We start from the raw sequence: 11785 nt of genomic DNA on the forward strand, positions 1-11785 counted from the left end.
GGCTATTCGAACCATTCCATTTTGATTGTATGTTTTTGATATATGAGTTATGTACTATGCAGAGTTCAGATTAACTCATTTATTTCAGTATTATACACACCTTTTAGGTGTGTAAGGAGGGACTGTTAGAAATTAAAATCAATGTTTTGATAGCATAATGTACCCTAAACATACCGTCAGTTTAAATGCTGTTTTATACTGAAAAACCAGAAGTTCTTGTGCACAACCAGTTAAGCTTTTATTCTGAAAATCCTTCATGACGACATCCGGGACTAACGCCCATTAGTATCATTAAAGTGGCTATTGACGCCGTTAACATGTATTACATATAAAGTTATGAAAGAGATAAGGAGGAGAAAAGGCATGTGGAAGTAAGCAATGAATGTAAAATGTCGAAATCCTCTGTTTAACGCGATATCGGACACAGACGAACGAGAGGGGGAAGTCCCTTACGTCACTACAGCTCACAGAGAGGAGGAGCGAACAGCGAGCAAGCGGGAAGGACGAATGCTTGTAAGGGCTCGTCTGCACGGCCAGCAGCTGGAGAGGAAGCTGCAGACTTTCTCTCCTGTCGGACCATATCCTGTTTGTGACTTTACCGCGCCTTTTTTATTAATTAAAGTACCAATTTTGAATCCCCAGAGACTCCATTTAGTCTCATTTTTAAGCTTCTCTTTCCTGGACGCTGAGAATAAGAACACAGTTAACAATACTCAGTTGCGACTTGTAGTCCGGAAAATACGGTAATATAACAAGAAACACATTTATAAAATACTTGTAGGCTATGCTGCTTTTGGTTTGTAAAAAAATACATTTTTGGAAAGATAGAACTCTTCATAGGTTTTTGCAATTCCACCTTTTTATTCACCTGCTGTTTTGACACAGTATTGTTCAGTTCTGTTTGAAAGGACTATTTTTGTTCACAGAACCAGTAATCCTACAGCAGGAACCAACTGCATGGCCCGTATGTCTGTCATTAAGATATTGTTGTATTGTAACAAGGCAGCTTAGCAAATCCAGAAAAATTCTGTACAAGCTGAGCCTCAATTGCGATGCATAAATGTCAAAATGTTAGTTTCAGCCTTACCTCACCATTCACATAGAAGAATGATCTTATAAAGGTTGACAAATTATTCATTTGGGGGAGAAACCATCCTAATTTAAACCATTATGATCAAAATGAGTCTTGAAAGTTAGTTATGTTCCATGTTGCTCACAACAAATCAAATGTTCAACATACCGTAACTGTAGTTAATGTGAACACAAATGAGTTTAGCTAAAGAGTAGTTTAGTTTGTTCAATAACAACTGATGGTAATTAAATAAATGAGGCAGAATGTTGCCATTGGAAATAGCCCAGGGGCAAAATAAACTATAAGGAACAACCAAGACTGTAATGAGACAATGGTGAAAGCTGTTAAAAAAATGCAATGGTTTATATACACTGCTGCCACAAAAACAGCAGGCCAATCTAAAACCGTCCTATTAAAAAAACTGATGTTAGCATTGAAACAGTAACAAAGTAAATCAATTAAAAGAGTTAAGCTCTTTCTCTCACACATGTAATAATGATATTTTAAAGCATTGGAGCTGTGATTTACTGTGGGAATAATTGACAGTAAAGAGCATATTCAGTAGATTGTGGTGGATTGATTCACCCTTTGATTTGTATACAAATAACTTCATTTTGTGTCACATAAGTGTGAATTTATATACACTATACATAAAATATATGTATGCATGTGTGTCAGTCTTCTGGGTATTCTGTACAAGTGAGTCGGCCGGGTTGCAGTGTTGATTAATTTACTTCAGCTGAAACAATCTAAATGTAAATTGGACCTCTCTATCTGTGTCTCCCAGACTATAATGAGAAGAGAATTTAAATGACCTGGTTGCTTTTTATCCATTCTGATGCAAAGTTGAAATTTAAAGAGAAACGACTTCTGTGTAAACAAAAATAAATGATGTAAAGGAATGGGGGATAAACTCACAGGTTTTTGCTGGAGACTTAAACAATATAAAGTTTTGTTGGAATGGTCATACATAGTAAGCGTTTTTCAACGGTTTGAGTAGAACTGTGCCAGGATCAGCTGTTTCAAAAGCACAACATGTTGTAGCTTCTGAGAGAAACTACCAGGACTTTAGACTCTCTTGATTAAATATATGTTGTGGCCAAAAACAAACAATATTCTCATATTTCAATTCCATTTTGAGTACACATAACCAACTAGGGGCAGCTTCAAACCCAGTTATAGTTATCTTGGTACTAACTTCCCTGGTTAAAATGCAACTCTTACAGTGTCTTGTGTTTCTGATTTGTATTAAAAGGAGACACTTTTGTTTCAAAGAAGATTAATTATGCTAATTTTTGTATTTCGATCACACTCCTTAATCATGGTTTGTGTGTTGACCAGACCCATACGGACAGAAAGCTAGTCCATTATGAGTGAGTTATTATGTTGTTGCCTGCAATTTTTATTTTTCCTTAGTATTTGTTTGAGAGGACCAACCCCTTACCGATGTCATCCACATGCCAGTCAGGTAGAATAAAGCACCCCAAAGTACTCAATATAATGGAGAAGTTCATCAAAGGACACAAAGAAGGGCATGATAGCTGCGACATGTTATCATAAGACGAAAAGAAAAGTAAAATAACATTTGCTTTCTTAAAATGTAATAATGTATATTATATTACATTGTATTAGTTATAGATTCATTTATAATTAAAGAATATATCAGGGTGAGGGTTAGGGTTAGAGATTTTATGAAAAAGTCAAATGGTGTAAAGGGTGGTAGTGGTATCTGTCCAAAAGTGTAAAGTAGAAGTAGGTGTTGAATGTTTTGTGTACAGTTTGAACACATTTCAGATTGTGCCAACCCCAATTCCAACAGCCTGTGGGGAGAACTTGGTGGATTATCCTGTATTGTGTGACCTGCATGTTGGAATTGTTGCTCAAAGAGAAGATTTGGTTTCTTATAAATTAGCTTAAAGTAAGTAGTCAGCATTATTAGTGCCTTATACGTCTTCTAATTGTTGATTCTTTGAGTCAGTGTTCTTTGTTGGATTGACTAAGAAAAGTATGTGATGTAAATTTCTGTACATAGTATGTATTTGTCATCCATGTGTTGCCTGGTTATGCTGGATTCAAATACGTATGTATAGGGAGCTTGAACATTCTTTACTGTAGGAATGCCAGTTTGATCCTGTTTGTCTTGTTGTCAAATATTATTTGGTGATGACAGAGTGTAGTGATGTAAAATGTTGGTTGAATTTGAATCGTTGTAAATAATTAATATTTTTTATTGAGTATTGACGTTTAAATGTTTCACTATTCTGCCAATAACACATTTACCATTTGTAATCATTATTTATGGAGGTGGGTTTTGTCAACAAACCATATTATGTCATCTGCATAGCGACTGATGATATTATGTTTGGCAAATGCCTGAATTTGTTTGATGCTGTTTTGTTGAATGACTGATGCCGACATTTTGGTGAAGAGGGTGACCAGATCTGTGAATTTGCAGAATTGCTGTCCCCAAACCTGCCTAAATTGGATATAAGTTGTTGATTAAGGAGACTTTAATAACCCTTTCTTGAACATCCCAGTTGGTTTCTCTGGCTTTCCTGCATCTGAAAGAGGGCTGTTAAATATGTTTTTATTGGAATAGCCTGTGCTGAGTGAGTGAACTCTGAGTGACTGTTGCTTAGGAGGTTGAGGGTGAGAAAAGTTAATGTAGCTTTAGTGCTTCAGTTGTTTTGATGGAGCTGCTTTAAGTGATCTTTAAGTACTGTATAACAGGGCATTTAAAGATGCTTTTTTATCATTAACTAATATATTTATGATTACAAACAATCCCTGAGTTGAGTTAAAGCATGGAAACATTTGAAATGTTGAATGAACATGTAGGCCCCTCAAAAAAAATGAAGGACTCAAGGGCAAAACATTTACTTGGAGATGCGTAGAAGAAAAAAAGGATAATGGTAGGTGATTGTTTGTTCCATTGAATTAATCTGTTATGTTTTACCATTACAATCCTGTTTTTGATCAATCAAAACAGTAACAAGCTGGCTAACATAGATAAACGCAAAAATACCTCAATTTTTTCATTATTGAAATATTTGAGAGACACTTCTGCTGCTCCAAGAGCAACTACAACATAAACCTAAGTTGTCAGAAATGTCGGGGCAAACACTACTTATCAGTTTGATTTGGTGGTTGTGCTGGCAGTGTTTAAGGGCCACCAACTATTTTTTAAGACATAGCAGAATCTTAGAGCCAATCCTAAGTGACTCTGTTTGTTGTTGACTAGATTTTAGGCTGTCACAACACATACCACATGGAATCCTTTTTTACAGCACTTTCCCTTTTCAGAAATATTCTGGCATCTATTCTGGAAATGTTGTCAATAGATCACTTGCCATCAAGCTGATGTCTTTAGTGATTTAGGTGTACATGTTCTTGAGCTGCTGAGTGAATCTGGACAACAGATCAATCTTTTGAAGTTGATGTCTTGTTTTTGTCGTCCTCTTCAGTCCCGAAAATGTTGCAATGACGTATAAAAAAATGATCATTGTCAGTTTCCAGGTGTCCCAGATCACTTGGTTATGTAGGCCAAATTCAGCCATCAAAATAGTTAATGTTTGCAGAAAGAGGTTGTGTGTTGGTCTTGCAATAGAATTACGCCATCTTTAATCGCACACCCAGTCTTGTGATTAGCCTGCTTTAGCTTTTAACGGCACTGATGAGAGCCCTCCCCCTCCTCTGACTGGGGTCGTTTGACTCTGGTTTGCTGATAAATTGCAGCTGCTCTATGCTCCTCTCTCTGTGGGAAGAGACTATGAATTCACTTCATTACAATTCCACCCAGGAAGATGACACCTTTTATTTAAGGTCTCCCATTCTCTCCCTCCCCCCTCCCTCTTTCTGTCATGCACTCTCTCTCTACTCTTTTTTTTTTACACAGGGGAGATTGATTTTAATTTTAATTTGCCGGCACAATGTCACTGTGTCTGTTTGTGAAATGAGGTCAAGGAGCTCAAGCTGTTTTACAGGATCAATACGAGGGGATGTAATGTGATAAAGAAAAAATGCTTGTCTTCCAAACATCGGCAAAGATACAGCACTGATGTAACTAAGGTCTAAACTTGCCTTTTCTGTCAATTCAAGCCTTATTTCAGCCATCTATTATTCAGATATCAGAAGGGCATCCTGTTTTAATAACCAAAGCCAGAGAAAGGGAACACAGTGTGCTTCTTACCTTCATCATGTCAAGCGGTTAAAGCTCAACCTCTGGGATATGTCTGTGTGTGAGTTGTTTATTGAAACAGACATGCTCAGCTAAGCTTCAGAGAGCATCTGGTGGATTCACCTAATACTGACTTCATGAGGCTTTCAACTCCCGGTTGACATTTCGGTAATTCTCACAATGTCACACAGAGTTGTGATCATTCTCGATTGGCTTTGTCTCTCATTACATCTGATCCCAGCTTACTCTTTTTGTTCTATGCTGTTACATTATTAAGTTGTTTACAGGTTACAAGGTATTCCAATTTGTTTGCTTATATCAAGTAAACACATGTTAACACCATTTTACGTAAGAAGTAAAAGCTTGTTCAATTATACTTTGTTAGAAATGTATTCATGTACAAAAACCTGAATACAGCCCCATGTATGTCTCTTGCATGTTTTGATTTTTTTTTCTTTTTGAAGAACTTTGGAACTTGGAGTGTGCTCTATAAGGTATTATCATTTATTTACTATTGAAGTTTCATAATGTTATCTTAACATACAGTGACGCATGAAACAATGACATAAAATCGCTGCAAAGTATAAACAAATACGCTCATTAATGTGACTATTACGATAAATATTTTTCTTGATTTTAGTGAAAGACAGTGCTTAACAGTCTCATTAACAGCAATAACTTAATAATTCAATTTATCTGAAAAATATCAAGGCTTTTCATTAACAGACAATTTTAGAGAAATATAAAAAGCAGCAGATAAGAAATGAAGCTCAGCGTAAGTTCAACCAGGAAGACCATCTTTACTCTTAATTTACTATTCCCATGTAACTACTCTCTCTCCTCTCAATAAGTGATTGGGGGCGTCACTCTCCAGCTTAACCAATCACTTCGCTCTATTCCCAAGAGCCTATCATAGCGCTCTGCCAAACCTTTTAAGTCTGCTCTCCCCCCTCTGACAGCTGTCATTTCAGGTGACTCTACGCAACCCTCCTCCACCCCTTTTCACCTCCTGTCCCTCTGAATCCAGGGTCAAGCTAAACCACTCCTCTTCAGACCGACTCAACTATCCATTCACCACCACCAGTGTCTAGACCCCAGGGGGGTTTCATTGGATCGGTTCTACCCTCCCGAATGATACTTCCTGCACAACGGGGCCTAATCGCCAAAATCACCATTACATTCATTTGTGTATCTCTGCAATAAATATGTATTCTTACATCAAAACCGTCTCTCCTGATTGAAAGAATGTTGTCTGACATCACTGATTGCAAGGACATGATAGAGATTAGTGACAATTGTTTGATAAGGGCCTGTATATTGCACATATTGTGGAATCCTCTTGATTGATTGGTAGGTGTTACAGCTCTTGAAATTGATAAATAAAGAGAACTACAGGGTTTTTCCAAAATGGTACCCCATTTATTCCAGTGAACATTTTTCAGATGTTTGAATTGTTGGGCCAGTACTGTATGTATTTGTCTGTATGTACTGTATGACTTTGCAGATGTGATGGACCTAATTGCTGAAATTCCAATTATGCAAATTATATGTGTTTTTGATCCTAAAAAATATATTCAAGAAATTAGGGTGATGATGAAGATGATGAGATAACAAATTAAATCATGGATTCAGTAAAGAGGAAAGAAAATAAAGCTAAACAAAATGCTTTTAGAAAACATGAAACTGATGTTCTCCTTCTTCCATCTTCCTGTGTATCCACACCAATCCATGTGTTCTCCAGATGCTGGTTTGATAGGAAAACTTAGAGATGAAGAACACTTTCTTCTTTAGATCTCGGCTGATGTCTTCCTCAGTTTGGAGTGCAATCACTGAGAGGTTGTCTGACAATGTTATAATGTGAATACTGAGCACCAGCCTATACTTTCATCATTTTTAACCACAAAACAAGATTGAACAGTACAGAGATTGACCACAAAATATCCTGGGGGCTGCTGTTTGATCTCTCCCAACAAAAAACAACACCCAAAGTCTTGTTTGAAGCATCAATTACTCCACCATATAAAAGTGTTGTAATAGAACATACAGTACAGAGGATTTCACTATTCTTACGGCCCGTCCACACAGCAGCTTTTGGCGATTTGTCCACCGCTTCCAGCGCGTCTCCGCCCATTGACTTTGAATGGGGATGACGTCACTTTCCCTCGCTTGTCGCCGAACTGCATTGTGGGGGGGCGAGGCGAAGATTTCCAGGATTTCCAGGATGTTCAGGATTCCAAAGTTGAACAATGTTCAACTTTTGAGGCTGAGCTGGAAGCGACAGCCAATCAGATCCGTTTATGCAAATCTGACAGTTCAAGCGCTAGCCAATCAAACCGCGTGCAAGCTGGGAGAACCAGACCCGCAGTTCATTTCTATATTCCACAAAAATGGAGGAGAACTTAGTTATTGCGGTAGCAAATCACCCGGTTCTTTATGACCAGTCCCTATTTACTTACCGGGATACAAACTGGAGGAGCGAGGCATGGAGGGAGGTGGCAGAGACAGTGGGTGAAACTGGTAGGTTTTCGCTTGTTTGGGGGATTTTATATCCAGTTTACTTCGTTGCTAGTTTACTTCGTTGCTAGCAAGCATAGACAGTATCATTAGCCAGCATGGAATGTAGCATAAAATAGCACCATAGACATTAATCTCATAAATGTTCAAAATGTTAAAAGAAATAGTGGAGAAGAACCGGGTTTTTTTGCTTTGTATGTCGGGGGCGGGAGATTCATGTGATTGGTTGTTGGTCGCGAAATCCCCAAGCTTTCAGACACGCCCAGCTCCAAGATTTTCAAGATTTTTGAAAAGCTGCTGTGTGGACGTACCGTTAAAGACTTACTAAGTCGTTTTCGGGCGGACAGCTTGGGGGCAAACGAGAGACCGAGAAGGGGGACTCGGGCGGACAGCCCGGGGGGCAAAGCAGAGGCCGAGAATGGGGACTCGGGCGGACCGCCCGGGGGCAAGGCAAAAGGGCAAGTAAGTCCGCGGCGGGGAAACTCAGGGGGCCGAAGACAGGGGTGAAGGCCTCGATGGGGTAACTTAGGGGGCCGGGCTCGAGGGCCAAGGCAGCAGCTGGGAAAGTCAGGGGGCCGGGCTTGAGGGCTAAGGCACTGGCTGGGAAAGTCAAGGGGCCAGGCTCGAGGGCGAAGGTCGTGGCAGGGGAACTTAGGGGGCCGGGCACAAGGACGGGCAGGAAGGCAGTGACGGGACAGCTCCGGAGGATGGGCAGGAAGGCGGCGACGGGACAGCCCTGGAGGACTAGGCCAGGCAAACAAAGTCAAAACTAGGCAAGACAAAACATAAAGTCGCTCAGAACATAAACCCTTCCAACAACGTCAAGAATCTCACAAAGACTAACAGAAAAAGCAGAACCTAAATGCACACAGGACTAATCAAACAAACAAGACACAGAAAACACAGGGGCACAAGGTGAACACAATCAGGTAATCAGGCAGGAGGGAACACAGAGACAGGAAGCCACAGACAAGACGGCGGGTGAACACTTTTCAAACTAAAACAGGAAAACAAAGACAGATCTAGACAGGACAAAATAAAACATAGACAGATCGTGACATCTATATTAGTATTTCTTTTCTTTTTTTTACTTAAAGAAACGGACAAACATTGAGTTTTGGACCACTGTGAGGATTAATACTAGTCCGACAGACATGCCACACAATCGTTCTCCAGTACACTGTGTTCTATTCACCAAACGTTCCTATTTGGTGCCACCTTAATTAAGGCAAGATAGCTGGGAATTTTGCTGAATGCTTTGAAGCAATGCTTTAAGCTAGATGCCTACATCAGCATTACAACACGCTCAAGGACAAAGATTACATGCTAATAATTGGCGGTAATGATAATGAAAATGTTCATAATTATCATTATTATCATATTTACAGTGCTTGAATGCTAAAATGTGCCTATTAGCAATGAACAAGTAGACTTGAGGCTAATAATGTGATTTTGCAGCTATAAACCAAATTGAGTGAATGGATCTCCAAAGTTATCACAATTCTTCCTGAAAGTTAACACAATTTGTCAAAACCAAGTACTATAGCTGTCCATCCAATAGTGAGCAACATATTTCACCCAAAATAATCTGAACTTGCTGAATGCACCAAAGGAATCATCCTCAATGTATAGAACAACTAATGTCCTCAAAACATGTTGTGCCCAAGAATATATAGAAATAGTTCAATGGATACAAATGTTTACTCATCTGTTGCACTAGATTTAGAGACAAGGTTTCATTCAGAGTCATTATGATGGTTGGCACCACAGATGTTTGTCCCAAATGTCATGGAAATCCATGAATGTCTCTTGAGGTACTTTGACCTTGAATGAAGTGCTATACTGATTGGCTGACATTGTCACACCTCTGGTCACGCTGTTGGCATGGCTAACATAGCACCAGGAATTCACTTGCATGAATGCTTTCTGTGCCCAGGTAACAGCTTGAACAAGGTAACAACATCTTCAATTCAAGCCAGCACTATCTCAACAGTACACACTGGCTTAACATACTTATCTGCCTATTTCAGTTTTAAAGGGCTCCTATTATACTATTTTTAGGCATATATTATAGGTCTCAGATATATAGAAAAATATAAAAAACATGTCTATGAAGTGTTTTCCTCAAAATATCAAACAGATCACCCATTCTAGCCATGCCTCATACCCCTCTATTTTAGTCCTGTTAGAGAAGAGCTGATTCTGAGTCCGTAGCTTTAAAAAAAAAAAAAGGGATTTGTTTATTCAACACAGTCTCACTCCTGATCGTCCAAGAGCGATGCTTGGTCAGGGTCCTTTGGCGTGCAGTTGTGATGCATCGAGTCTCCTTCAGCTTCATAAACGGACGCAAAGAGCTTTCAACTGATTGCAATGTATTCAGTATTCCCATCGGCAGAGGTATTTGACGCTCAGGGAAGCACCGCATCCGTCCATGTCGGCGGCAGTTAAAGTCCATTCCCATTGGATGACGGAGAAATGTACACCCTAGGGGTGTAACGGTTCACAAACATTTCGGTTCGGTACGTACCTCGGTTTTTAGGTCACGGTTCGGTACGTTTTCGGTACAGCAGAAAAAATGATCACAAAACATAAAATATTTGTTGGGGTTTTTTAATTATTATTAAACTGTGAATAATGTATTCACTCAAATAAATACAAAATATAATAAAATAGACATTAAGGTGCAACATTTCGATGAACTGAAATAATCTGTATTTGAACTTTACTGTACTAATAGGCTACTCACAAAACATAAAATATTAGTCTTGGGTTTTTAATTATTATTAAACTGTGAATATTCACTGGAATAAATATAAAATATAATAAAATAAACATTAAGGTGCAACATTTCGATGAACTGAAATAATCTATATTTTAACTGTTGTAGTGATCACTAATTATCTAGGTTACATAATTCACTCATGGAACTACGGGTTGGGGGTATTGTTTCCACACGGACACATATGATGTTGACTACTTATTGTGTAACCCCCTTTCTTCTTTCTCTTTACTTTCCGGTCTTCAAGCCGACCACATGTGCTTTTCTCCTGCTTACAGTTTTTCTCGATTGCTAACACACTAAAATGCTACATAAAGCACAATTATTTTAACTGACACTCAAAGAGCAAAACATCGGCTCGAATCTCCAAAATTCTAAACACATTTTCAGCTTTTCACACAATTTGCAAATCAACATGGCACGTTTTGCAAACCACTGCACACGTTTCTCCACGTAAGACACAGGAATCTGACAAAGTCACGTGTTAGCAGGTTTAAAACACTGATATTCAAAATGCTTCACACATGGACCAATGATCAAGAAACACGTTCCACCTGACCAAACACCTGGTAGCATAATTGTTGGCGCATCAATCAGGATGTTAGCACTATAAAAAGACCACAGGTGAGTACTTTCTTACAGCAACATGGAAGCCAACATGGAAGCAAGAGCAAGAGGAAGAGGAAGTGCTGGGCTGAGAGTGAGAGGAGGAGGAAGAGGTGGGGTGAGAGTGAGAGGAGGAAGAATGAAAGCTAGAGGTAGAGCTGGAGGAAGAGGACATTGTTACAGCCGCTGCTACCGTGTGCCCTTAACTCTGTTTGTGTGTGTATGCAAATGAGCTGGGCAGTTCCTATGCTGTCAGTGGCCGTCTCGACCTCGCAACTTCCGCGGGGATTGGACAGACGTCACCCAAGCCCTGCCCGCTTCTGCCACGTCATCCGGGGGAGGAGTATAAAGGCTGGGCACGGATACCATTCGGGAGGCTCTGTATTGTGTGACAGACGCCTCAACCCTCGCATTGTGACATTGCCTTCGTTCTGTGACTTCTGAGACTGTTTAGCCGTGTGCATTTTGTGTTAGCTACATTGATTAGCAGTGCAGTGTATTTAGTAGGGTTTCTGGGCGAGCACACTGATTAGCAGCGTGTCGTCGGGTTCTGTGTTAGTATAGGGTTTGTGTGTGTATATTGCTTAGATCCAGGTTGATTAGCACCTGTAGACCAGCATTCCTGTGGGTATATTGC

General features: G+C 39.5%; 1 long non-coding RNA gene across 1 annotated transcript; it reads left to right on the top strand.

Moving 5' to 3' along the window:
* Positions 1–492: 492 nt before the first annotated feature.
* LOC117561203 lies at positions 493–6473 on the top strand. The gene is made up of 2 exons (XR_004571305.1): positions 493–743; positions 5714–6473. It is a non-coding gene; the product is annotated as an uncharacterized LOC117561203 (long non-coding RNA).
* Positions 6474–11785: the final 5312 nt, after the last annotated feature.

This window comes from Gymnodraco acuticeps, unplaced genomic scaffold, assembly GCF_902827175.1.
Source record: "Gymnodraco acuticeps unplaced genomic scaffold, fGymAcu1.1, whole genome shotgun sequence".
NCBI lineage: Eukaryota > Metazoa > Chordata > Actinopteri > Perciformes > Bathydraconidae > Gymnodraco > Gymnodraco acuticeps.